Source organism: Erpetoichthys calabaricus, chromosome 5, assembly GCF_900747795.2.
Source record: "Erpetoichthys calabaricus chromosome 5, fErpCal1.3, whole genome shotgun sequence".
NCBI classification, from domain to species: domain Eukaryota; kingdom Metazoa; phylum Chordata; class Cladistia; order Polypteriformes; family Polypteridae; genus Erpetoichthys; species Erpetoichthys calabaricus.
Genome location: NC_041398.2, coordinates 58,795,392 through 58,807,110, shown reverse-complemented (window position 1 = coordinate 58,807,110; position 11,719 = coordinate 58,795,392). Strand labels below are relative to the sequence as shown.

General features: G+C 37.0%; 1 protein-coding gene across 2 annotated transcripts in view; it reads left to right on the top strand.

Annotated features, from left to right (window-relative positions):
- Window positions 1-464: 464 nt before the first annotated feature.
- Window positions 465-11,719, top strand: part of ctnna2 (catenin (cadherin-associated protein), alpha 2) — a 1,866,011-nt gene continuing 1,854,756 nt past the window's right edge. The window contains exon 1 of one of the 2 annotated variants that reach the window (XM_051928041.1): window positions 465-849. The gene's annotated coding sequence lies outside the window, so the exon portion shown is untranslated. The remainder of the gene's footprint in view (window positions 850-11,719) is intronic. The other variant, XM_028801549.2, reaches the window with a different exon arrangement.

Here is an 11,719-nt window from a genome sequence, read left to right as displayed (position 1 = left end):
CTTCCTTCTCCTCGTTGTTTGCTGCCGGCTTCTGGCGTTGTTAGCCAAGCTGTTTCTATAACCACGGGTCCTCGCGCATGCTCTGTGGCCACCTGGCATTTTGATGTATCGCTCACAATTCGGCAGCTAATACTTCACAGCAGGCACGTGTTTTCTTCCTCTCTTTCCTTTTGTTTGATTTTTTTTCCTATCTTTTCCAGTGCCATTCTCGTGGAGAACGGAAAAATTGTGTCCGGCTTGACATTGTAAAAGATCATATAAAAATCAGTAGGGCTTTAAATTCTAGATGGATTCTTCAAAAAGAAGAATCTGGGCCCAACAAACTACATTACGCTCATGTAAAAACGTTGACAGCTGCATTCACTCATTCGAATTGATAAATTTCCGATTATAACACTAACGGCAGAAAAATAAGAAAAAGAAAGGCGATTCGTTCCTTTTATTAGTAAGGGATATAAGAATAGACCGCTAGGCGCACTATTTGGCAAGGTGCCCTTCTTTTGTAAAGCCGCACGGCACGCATGCGTAGTAAGCACCTTTTCTCTTGCTTTCTGTCCGCTTATCTTTTTGGGCTGTTTTGTGGGAGGGGTCCGTATTTGGCTGGGAGAGCGATCGAAGAAAAGGGGCTGAAACGAATTTCTGTATCCCAGAAGCGGTAGCATCAACGTCTGTGCATTGTGGCGAATTCATTGCAAATTACTGTTGTTATAAGCAGAAGAACTGAGCCGGTTGACTTGCACTGGGCGTGCTTTTACGTTCGAGTACCAGGGAATTAAGAAGACCGGTGGAGAAATAACACGATTTCAGCATTTTCAGTTTCTTAAAATAAAGCAGCTGCCAACCGACTAGGTCAGTAAATCCTTCATTTTCACATTATTATTAGCACGAGTTGTCCAGTTATCTGCTTTTCGGCACTGATTGTATTCTATTGTAATATTCCAGCACTCGTGGTATTCTGATGTAGAGATTGCGTTGCTCTCTGATGCTCATCCAAGCTGGTCCTTTTAAAAATATAAACAGTATTATATTTAAGTGACTTGGTAGTTCAGCAATGCATATAGGAATCATCATATTGGTTTGGCAGTTATTGGTTTGCTTCATTGATTTCAAGCATTTACATCTGAACTGGTTGCTTCTGTTCCGTTGTTTCCATTCATCCGTCCCTTGTTTCTGCTGATGTCCCGTCTGTGTAATGCGAATCTCAGCGTCGCGCATCACATCAGCTTTGTGGTCTTTGTTGCATTGCATAAAAGGCAGTTGGTATGTATTGTAACAGCATTAACCAATATTAATAAGGCCATCACATGTTTTAAAACTGTTTTGAAGCTTACACACTTTTTCTGTACCTTACCATTTAGAGTGCACGTGGACCATTCTCTGTTTAAATTATTTCCAAAAGTACACTTGCGTGATCATAAGCCAGGTAGTGGTTTTAATTTTTTTCTACTTGGCAAAAGAAGAATGGTATTTCCCAGTTAATATTAATATTTGTATCTCTTAAGTGCCCTAGTAATATATATCTGGATTATTTGGCATTATCTGTTCCGGCTGCTGCGCTTCCTTAATTGTAGCATTTTGACGGCGTGATAATAAACGGGAAAAAATCAACTTGGGTGGGGTAGTAGATATTGATAAGGAACTTGATGCCAGCACTGGATGTTTTTCTCGTTATCATCATATGACAGTAATGTTTATTTTTTACTCTATTAATTCTTTTTTACATGCGCCAAAGTAAGTGTTGCAGCCCAATTTTACAAAACCTAATATAGCTGAACAAGAGAATAAGAAAGCCGATTGTTAAAGGTTCATATAGGTACCTAGTAAGTGTGTCTTGTTATTCTTTCTGATTTCTCTTAAATGCTGTACGATTTATAATGAGCGGTGGGCCATCCGCCGAAGTTTACTCTTCGTGTTTAGTTCTAGTACATGAGTACCTTTATGCACGCACACGTAAATGATGCATCCTATTATTGTCGGAAACTTGTACAAACGACCCGTGCCTGTACTCCGTGAAGAGCGCTGTACAAAAAATAAATCGAAACGTTTGTTGGTAGACTGGTGATTTCGCTGACAGCTCGTCTTAGACGCAGTAAATGAGTCTCGGTAAATCAGTGACAGTCTCTCACGGTTTAGTAAGAAGACGAGGTCAAAGGTCTACTGACAAGCTCGCTTAGCCATTGACCATCCAGCAATCAACCTTTTTTGAAACGTTTCAGGGATGCAAAACCTGTAATATTGGAATCAGTATCCAAAACTATAAAGTCATGTTTTATTGGTTTGTGTTAGTAAATATGTGAATATATTGCAACTGTAGTTGTGGTTTGTCTTAAAATAGTTGCACGGAAATGCTTATCCTCATTTTATCAGCTTATTACTCTTATTACAAGTAGTTAGTAGGCAATGCTCTGCTATTCATGTAAAAGCTGAAGTCTGAATTTAATAATCTGTGCAGTGGTTTGAGCCTGTCTCAGAACAAATAGAATGGAGATAATAACTGAATGTTACAATTCTGGTGCATGTTTCCGTTGTAGATCAAGAAAAATAAATAAATAATAATAATAATAAAAAAAATAGCATTTTCTAGAGTAGGAGGGAGAAAACAGTATGGTTATGATAAAGAAACAACATAATTAATATTTTATTTACTACCTTTTACACTGAGCACCTTCCCCAAAGTGCTTTATTTATTTATAAAGTGGTCTATGTATGAAATGCTTTATTTACAATGCTTTGATATTTGTCCTCAAAATATGTACTTCTACAAAGAGAAATGCATGCTGTCTGACCACTTGCACCCTAGTATTTTTCAGTCTAGCTCATTAAATAAGATCGCGTACTGTGCTCTTGTTTTGAACAGCAAAGTTTTGTTAAAAATACAATTATAAAGATAAAACAAATCAGTTCAGTTATTTTTCATTTGAATCAAGTAAAGAAGTGATACGCACAATTAAAACGGGGACTCTAAGTGCATGCTGTGGTTAAGCATACACATTTCATGCATTTTCACTTTTTAATTAATTTTAAAACCCTTATTATTATGGCCAAATATCCCTAAAACAGAAATTTGCTATTACTTTGTGTAGACATGCATTCAAAATGCAGCTGTTATTTCATACAAGGAGGTATAATTTAAGTGGATGAATGTGCCTGTTTTCGTTGCGCACACAAACCTCAATTGTCATCATCATCATCATTATTCCCAACCCAATTTAAAGAAATTTAGAGACATGGGAAGAACCTTAGGAGTCCACCTTCAAAACAGTTAAAGCGTATCAAAAGTGATAAATATGTGAAAGGCAGAGTTAATGGAGACTAAAATCTGTTTTATTTTAGCACATTCCTTGAAAAGGCATACTGTATATCTAGCGTTCTAAATGAGTGCTCTGTCCCCATTCTGAGACAAATGAAAAGAACTGTTAACCATCCATGACAAAGGAATGTTCCTCTGTCTTGGTTTGTTTGGAGTTTTGTAGAGGGGTGACAGCCCAACAGAAGCCCTGGGTTCAAATCCTTCCTGAGGTCTTATAGTTACAGTAACTACAAATATTAAAAGAAGCAGTTTCACCTATAGCTGATAAAAGTAGGCATTTGAAACAGATTGTGGCTCTTGTAATGGGAAATAAATAAATAAAATTCCATTATTTGGCAATGTCAGGATCTTAGCAATACTGTGTATTTTGGCATAAGACAGATTAGAGGAATAGCTATTCATCCTTGGAGATTCTGGATTTGCATTGAGAAAGAGAACTGAGGCTTTATGTGAGATTCGGCTTCACTATTATGAGTGCGATGTCGCTTTTTTAACTTGACACAATAAATAGCATCATTATGAAAGTACAATAACAGTTTATAATATTCTCATTTTTTTTATCAACAGAAACTGTTCTGCATGTTGGATAAAAACGGTGGAGGTCAGACTAACTCATACACTTTAGATGGAACATTGGGAGTTGGTACTATTTAATAGAATAGTATTGTATAATGATAATAGCATAAATGAGTCTGAGTTCATTATGTTTACCTGTGATTATGTAAGACAAGCAGGCATATTTCACTGCTTTAGCAGGCAACCGGTGCTATAGGTAACCAGTAAAGAGAAAAGGATATAAGTCACTGTGTGTGTGTTGTTCATTTAAAGGCTAACACAGTGAACTCAATGACAGTTAAGTAAGTAGTGCTTTCTTGAATTTCTTTGTAACCTTAGCAGTTTGTATTGAATAATTGAATGTAGTTCCAGTGAAAAAGGCACACAGACAGACTGGCATAGTAGTAGCACAATCCTGCTTTCCAAAAAGCTACTGAAACAGTGCATTTTGAACAGGTCTATGGGAATAATTATGGTTGAGAATCTAGACATCCTAACCAGTGTATCTCAGCAAATGCAGACTGGCAGTATCACATCCACTATGCTGACCCTCAACACTGGTACTCCACAGGGTAGTGTGCTAAACCCCCTTCTGTACTGTTTGCTCATCTCTGACTGTATGGCTAGATAGAGCTCCAAACGCATCTTTAAATCTGTTGATGACACCGCCATCATAAGCCTGATCACCAACAATGATTATATGTCTTACAGAGAAGAGGTCTATCTTCTGATTCAGAAGTGCCAGGATAACAGTCTCACCTTTAAGATCTGCAAAACCAAGGAGCTGGTCATCGACTTTAGGAAGTGGACCACATTCTTCATTGCAGAAAATGCTGTGGAGATGATGAACAGCTTTAAATTTGTCAGAGTAACTATCACTGATGAAGTGAAGTCCACACAGCAGATTTTGGCTGTTGTCTGGAAACCTCAGAAACGCCTGTGCTTCCTCAGATGTCTTTTGAAAGTGTAAATTTTTCATTGTGTTCTCACTAAGTTGTATAGATACACATTGGAGTCCATCCTCATTGGCAGCATCCTAGTATGTCACCTGTTCCTCTCAAGATAGTAAAGCACTGCAGAGGGTGGTGAAGATGGCACAGAATAATACTGGCACCCAACCATCTTGTATTCAGGACATACTCAACACTCACTGCCTTAGAAAGCAAACACTATTATTAAAGACCCCACTGAATGTAACTGTACAGTTATATTCTATGTATTTTTTTGTGTCTGTGTCATTACCAAAAGTATTAATTGTTGTCTCTCTCTTATGAGAGATATGCAAGTAAGAATTCCACTTTATTGTATACACATGACAGTAAACTTAAATAACTCATTTGTTTAATTGTGTGGTTTTAACGCATGTTAAAATACATTAATTTATTTCTTACTTTCCCAAATCTCCCTATTCTAGTTTGAGGAGTCCGAGTGTCTAGGCATGCAAGTATCCTGGCTAAAAACCAACATCCAGGCCTTTAATGAGCTCTTGGGCACAACCATCAGTGTCAGTGTGCGGAGAGAGTGTGTTTACTTACCTCAGCAGTGATATTCATGCCTCTGGTGACTGTTCCTATGAAGTCAGTGGATGGATTGGAAGAGCATGGGGGTCATGAGGTCACTGGAATGAGGTGTGTGGTACTCTGGATATCTCTGCAAAAAGTCCTGGTGCTCCCTGTTTTGCTGTATGATTGTGAGACATGGGCGCTATCCACTGACCTTAGACAAAGACTGGACTCCTGTGGTACTGTATCTTTTCGGAGAATCCTTGGGTACTGCTTGTTTGACATTGTGTTGAATAAGGCACATTACCTGCTATGTGAGAGCAAATACAGGTAGATGGTCATTTCCATAGGGTTGGACTAGACTGTGTGTCCACCTAGGGAGTTGCCGACTGATTCAGAGCTGTTTCGTCGTATGGTGGGTGTGGCAACATGCTGCATGCTCCCCAACCTGACCTGACCTGACCTTATTCTAATACATGGACTTGGGGAGGGGTCTAGAACATATTCCAGAAGCAGTGGGAACATGGTGGTGACCATCCATAGACTTAACACCATTCCATCATAAGCCACACTTTTGTCTGAACGAGCACTTCCTCACACTTTGTCAACATAAAGTAGTCAGCAAATCTAACCTGAATATCTTTAGGATGTAGGAGAAAGCTATAGTATTATGATGTCCTATAGAATTCAAAAGATATTCGCTTTGGATTGACAGGCAAGTGAGCGAGTGAGTGAACTCTATGGTGGACTGTTACCCATTCTCAGGTTGCTTCCTCTATTTCTCCTCATGCCTGTTTTGGAGTAAGTGTGTTTTTAATAAAGCAAAAATGAATGCTATATAGGATAGGTAAAACATTAAAAAATACTATATTTTAAAACAGAAATATATTCACCTACTGTATATATGTGACAACACTGCTTCATACTGTCTAAGGGAATAAAGGCACCGTTTTTTTATTAAGTAAATATTGATCTGACTGTGTAGTGTAGTTAAAAGTATGTATAAAATCTCAGTTGATTTAGTGTTTAGGAAATGTATGTGATGTTTAGAGCAAGACACCTATGGGTGTGTTATTTTTCAGAATTCTTTATTTCTTACTAATTTGTAAATTATTTTACTTTAGATTATTCCAACCATAACAACACAGGTTTATTGTATTAGTCTACATTTCCTGAATGATCAAATCAAAAGTAAAGGAAGTTTGAAAACTACCATGAATAGCTGTAGTTGAGGAAGGACAAGTAGTAAATGACCATATTTACACCTGTACCCATGAGTTTAAGATTTAAAATATTTTGTGGGTGTGATAAGAGTACTGGAATAGCACATCTTCCAATGTACACAGTATACAGTAGGAAAAGGTTATTAGTGTTCCACTTAAAGCAGTCAGAATGTTTCAGTCAATTAAAATAGCCTTTGCTTGTATAGTTTTTTGTTCCACTTACTTTATACTTGGTAATGAACTTTTCATAAAATGTGGTTTTCCCTCAACTACTCCACAAAAAAAAGACAAATTGCATTTTGTCTCTTGTTTTAATGGACAGGGTAATGTCCACTATGGAAAACTGATGTATAGTTGAAGTGCATCATACCCCCTCTCACAAATCACCAGGACCAGGTAATATTTACCATCGAGTTTTTGAGGAGGCTAGCGAGTACATATATACACCCTTGACACATATTTTTAGGAAGGCACTGGGGAGATTCCGAAGGACTAGAAAGTGGCAAATATTATTCCGTTATATAAAAAGGGTGACTGGGCAGATCCAAGTGCATCACATGAAAATTAATGGAAGGAATTATTAAATTGATAAGATTGAGCAGCACATGGCAAGTACAGGAGTTTTACTGAACAGTCAGCATGGGTTCAGAAGAGGGAGATCATGTGTTACCAACATGCTAGAACTCTATGAGGAAGAAAAACAGCCATATCATCAAAGTGGAGCTTATGATGTTTTTTATCTGGACTTTCAGTAAGCATTTGATAAGGTGCCACATGAGAGATTGGGCATCAAACTAAAAGAAGTGAAAGTTCAGGGTGATGTTTGTAGATGGGTTCAGAATTAGCTCGAACACAGGAAGCAGAGGGTGATGGTGTGAAGAACCTTATCAGAATTGGCTGATGTTTACAGTGGTGTTCCACAGGGATCAGTGTTAGGACTGCTGCTATTTTTAATATATATAAATAATTTGGATAGGAATATAAGTAATAAGCTGGTTAAGTTTGCAGATGATACCAAGATAGGTTGATTGGCAGATAATTTGGAATTCATTAAATCATTACAGAGGGACTTGGTCAGCATACAGGCCTGGACAGATTTGTGGCAGATGAAATTTAATGTCAGTAAATGTAAGAAATTACACATAGGAAGTAAAAATGTTAGGTTTGAATATACAATGGAAGGTGTGAAAATTAACATAATGTCAAGTTATATAGCATGATGTGTGGAGTACAATTACAAGGAGGTTATGCTCAAGCTTTATGATGCACAGGTGAGGCCTCATCTGCAGTGCTGTGTGCAGTTTTGGTCTCCAGGATACAAAAAGGACATAGCAGTGCTAGAAAAGGTCCAGAGAAGAGTGACTAGGCTCATTCCAGGGTTGTAGGGGATGAATTATGAAAGAAAGATTAAAAGAGTTGAGCCTTTTCAGTTTAAGTGAGAGAACATTAACCTCCTTTAGCATTAGACCCCGAGCGTGACTTGGGCTGTAAAAACAGTGCTAAAAGCATTAGTCCCATATGTCACTCATGCAGTGGTACAGACGCATCTTGTGTAAGACCCGAGGTTTACTCGGACTGTAAAAGTGCCAACACCATTAGTTCTGAGCGTTACTCAGTCAATCCATGTCTTGCATAAGTGTCAGGTCCGAGCGTTACCCAGGCAATGGTGTGGACATGTCTTCTCCTAGCCTCATAATGGCGTCTTGTAAGAAACACCTCTCATCAGCAGTGATGACAAGGTGAATCTGTCTTCAGTCAGTGAACTTGAAACAGTCAGTGAAACCGAAAAATGACTCTAGGAATCTGAAAGAAACACTTGTGTCACTTGCACATGTGCAGTGTGCTGTTCATCCATCCATCCAACCATCTATTATCCAACCTGCTATATCCTAACTACAGGGTCACGGGGGTCTGCTGGATCCAATCCCAGCCAACATAGGGTACAAGGCAGGAAACAAACCCCGGGCAGGGCGATAGCCCACCGCAGTGTGCTGTTCATATTATTATTATTATTATTATTATTACTATTCATCATTTATTATTATTAGTTTATCATTATTACACTTTTTACATTTCTGACTTTGTACTTTAAGCGTTTTGGACATTTTACAGTAGAAAGATGAAATTTCATAAAAATGTCATTTTTCAAGCCAAAAAATGCAACAATTTTTACATGTTTTTTTTGAGAAAACATTTAACACTAAAGAGATTAAGAAGTGACATGATTGAAGTGTTTAAAATTATGAAGGGAATTAGTACAGTGGATCGAGACTGTTATTTTAAAATGAGTTCATCAAGAACACGGAGACACAGTTGGAAACTTGGGTAAATTTCACACAAACATTAGGACGTTTTTCTTTACACAAAGAACGATAGACACTTGGAATAAGCTACCAAATAGCATGGTAGACAAGAAGACTTTAGGGATTTTCAAAACTCAACTTGATGTTATATTGGAAGAATGAAGTGGATAGGACTGGCAAGTTTTGTTGGGCTGATTGGCTTATTTTCGTCTAGATTGTTCTAATTTTCTGATGTTTCCTCTGACACCATAGCACAATAAACATTGTTCAAGAAGGAAACATAACATACATATTTTAAAAAAATCAACTTTAAAGTGCATACCAGCATTTTGTGCATAGTATACAGAGATAATACTCTGTTTCTGTGTATTAGAATTCACAGATACCCAATGCATAAGTACTTTTTAATGAAATGCTTCAGTATCTGTAACCAATGTCTTATTTTCTGTACTGCTGTTCATATATTATAAGTTTGTGGTATTTAAATTTTATATTAAGTACAGTATTTGCTTTCAAGGGTTATAGCATACAAGGAAGAAAGTTTTCAAAAATTGTGCCAATTATGAGATTATTCATTCTATGTATTAGAAATTGAATTAAAATAGCCCTTTTGTATTTTCCAGTTTTCTGCTTGATATTAAGAAGTGAACTTTTCTACATGCAAGTCTGTCTCTATATCTGAACTTAAATCAAAAGTCATTAATGAACCAAATGATTATCACATTGTATTTCCCATTCATTCTCTGTACATATTAGAATGGAAAATAAACTTCTAACAGCTTTTATAGATAGCACAATGCAAAAGTCAATACTTTGGCATTCCAGATTTATGTACACGTATCAGGCCCATCAAAAGTTAAGATAATATATTTTTTTCTTAATTTTTGTGACTGATATATTAGGAGCAACAAGAAGAATGCATTTTCTGCAGGTATTTTTCCTGCCTTGAATCTGAAATTGCTGGGATACGCCTCAGACCTTATTTAGGAGAGATGGATGGATAGTACATTAGAGGAAAATGGAGCAAAATAATATGTACTGTATAATAATCTATTTTAAAAACAAAGTTTCACAATTATCCTTGTAAAAAGGGTGGTGTTTTGCAATGAATTTTATCACCTGAAGAATTACTTGTTGGATTTTTTCGGCTTCTGTAAAAACTACTTATTACTTAAAAGGCATTCTTAATTGTTACCCAGTTTTGTCTGGGTGCATTGCAGTTTTTAAGGATCCACATTCAGTGGTGGATTTCAATTCCAATACAATTGTGATTCTCAGTACACGACCTGTGTAAGGACACACAGATTGGATTTTTCAAGCTTTCTAGTATACCTGATCTGCATCTTTAGCTTGTGCTTAAAAGAGTATGGTTAGAAAATTGATCATTCAGGTCACTGGAGCTACAGATGATGGTATGTTCATTTTGAGAGGGTTAGATGTCTGCGCATGTAAAACCAGATAGATGGTAAAGAAATAACAGATTTGATTAAATATCGGCAGACATGGTTGTAAAAGCTACAAGCAGTCATATCTGCCTTGCTGATAACAAAGTAAACACCCTGAAGACAAAAATGTACACTCTTTCTTCCCTGTTATCACTTTCTTTACATTGTAGTATTGGTGTAAAGTCAGGAAGCTTGCATGTCTTGGTTATGTTTTTATTTGGGCACACTAGTTATTTGAGAGCATATCTCTGGTTAAACGCATGTATAGGTCACATACAAACATAACTTATAACCATCTGACAAAAGCTCTTGAACTAAGAAAAATCACATTTGTGCAGTATTTATAATCCTATCTTTATAAGTGTACCTTTAGTATTGACAGCATACAATTATAATGTGATGTAGGTGGACATTGCAAACATTTATGGCCTCAGCTTTATTTCTGAGAATACAGTAATTTGGGAGTTTTCAACTGCCATAAATGGAATCAATAGCTATTTTTGTACTTTGGTTTCTTTCAGTTTTTAGTTTGCAAAGTGCTAGCTCCTTGGGAGTCTTTGACTTGTGCTTTTTGAGTCACGTTTTATAACATATTGTATTGATGCCACCAGACCTAATTAGTATCTCATCAACAGAGTAGTTAGAAAAGTAGTGCAAGTTCAAGTCTATTCTATTTTTAGTGCATGTATGTATTAAAATGTTTGCTCAGATGAAAATGTTTGCCTACCCCACTCCTAAGATATGGAAATGTATAGTGTGGCCTTTGCATGAAATCCTCAGTTTAGTTGTATTGGCAAGGACTGCTTTTACCATTTACTTTTGACTCAAAAAAAGAAGCATTATTGCTCATGCTTTAAAACTTGTATGAGCCCAGCTCATTTATTGATTGTGATGATTTATTTAGAAGAATTTCAGCTCCCTGCTGTGGAAATTGTCATGTACGGTGAGGTATTGATGCAAATATAGCAGTACTGAATGTGTGATTTACCTAAGGGGGGGGGGTTGTAGTAACAAACTGCGAAGTTAGCAGTCCTTTGGAGGGACATTCATTTATTTTCTTTTGCTGGGTGGGAAGACAAAACCTTTCCTGATGTCAAATGTTGTAAGAGTAGTTTCCACCCCTAGAGCTATTTGCCAGCCTCTTGTGGTCTACCATAGAGGTACACTCGAGAATATTTGGATGATGTTTAATAACCTAGATGGATGTCACTGGAATGTGAAAGAAAGCCTCATGAACACAGGCAGAACTCACAAACTCTACTGAAAAGTCATATAGGATGATGGCATATATTACTGACCTTATCCTGATTTTTATCCTGACAATGTCTGTTTCTGACTGGAGGTGATTATGAATGTTTCAGTTTTTTGCACATTTAAATAG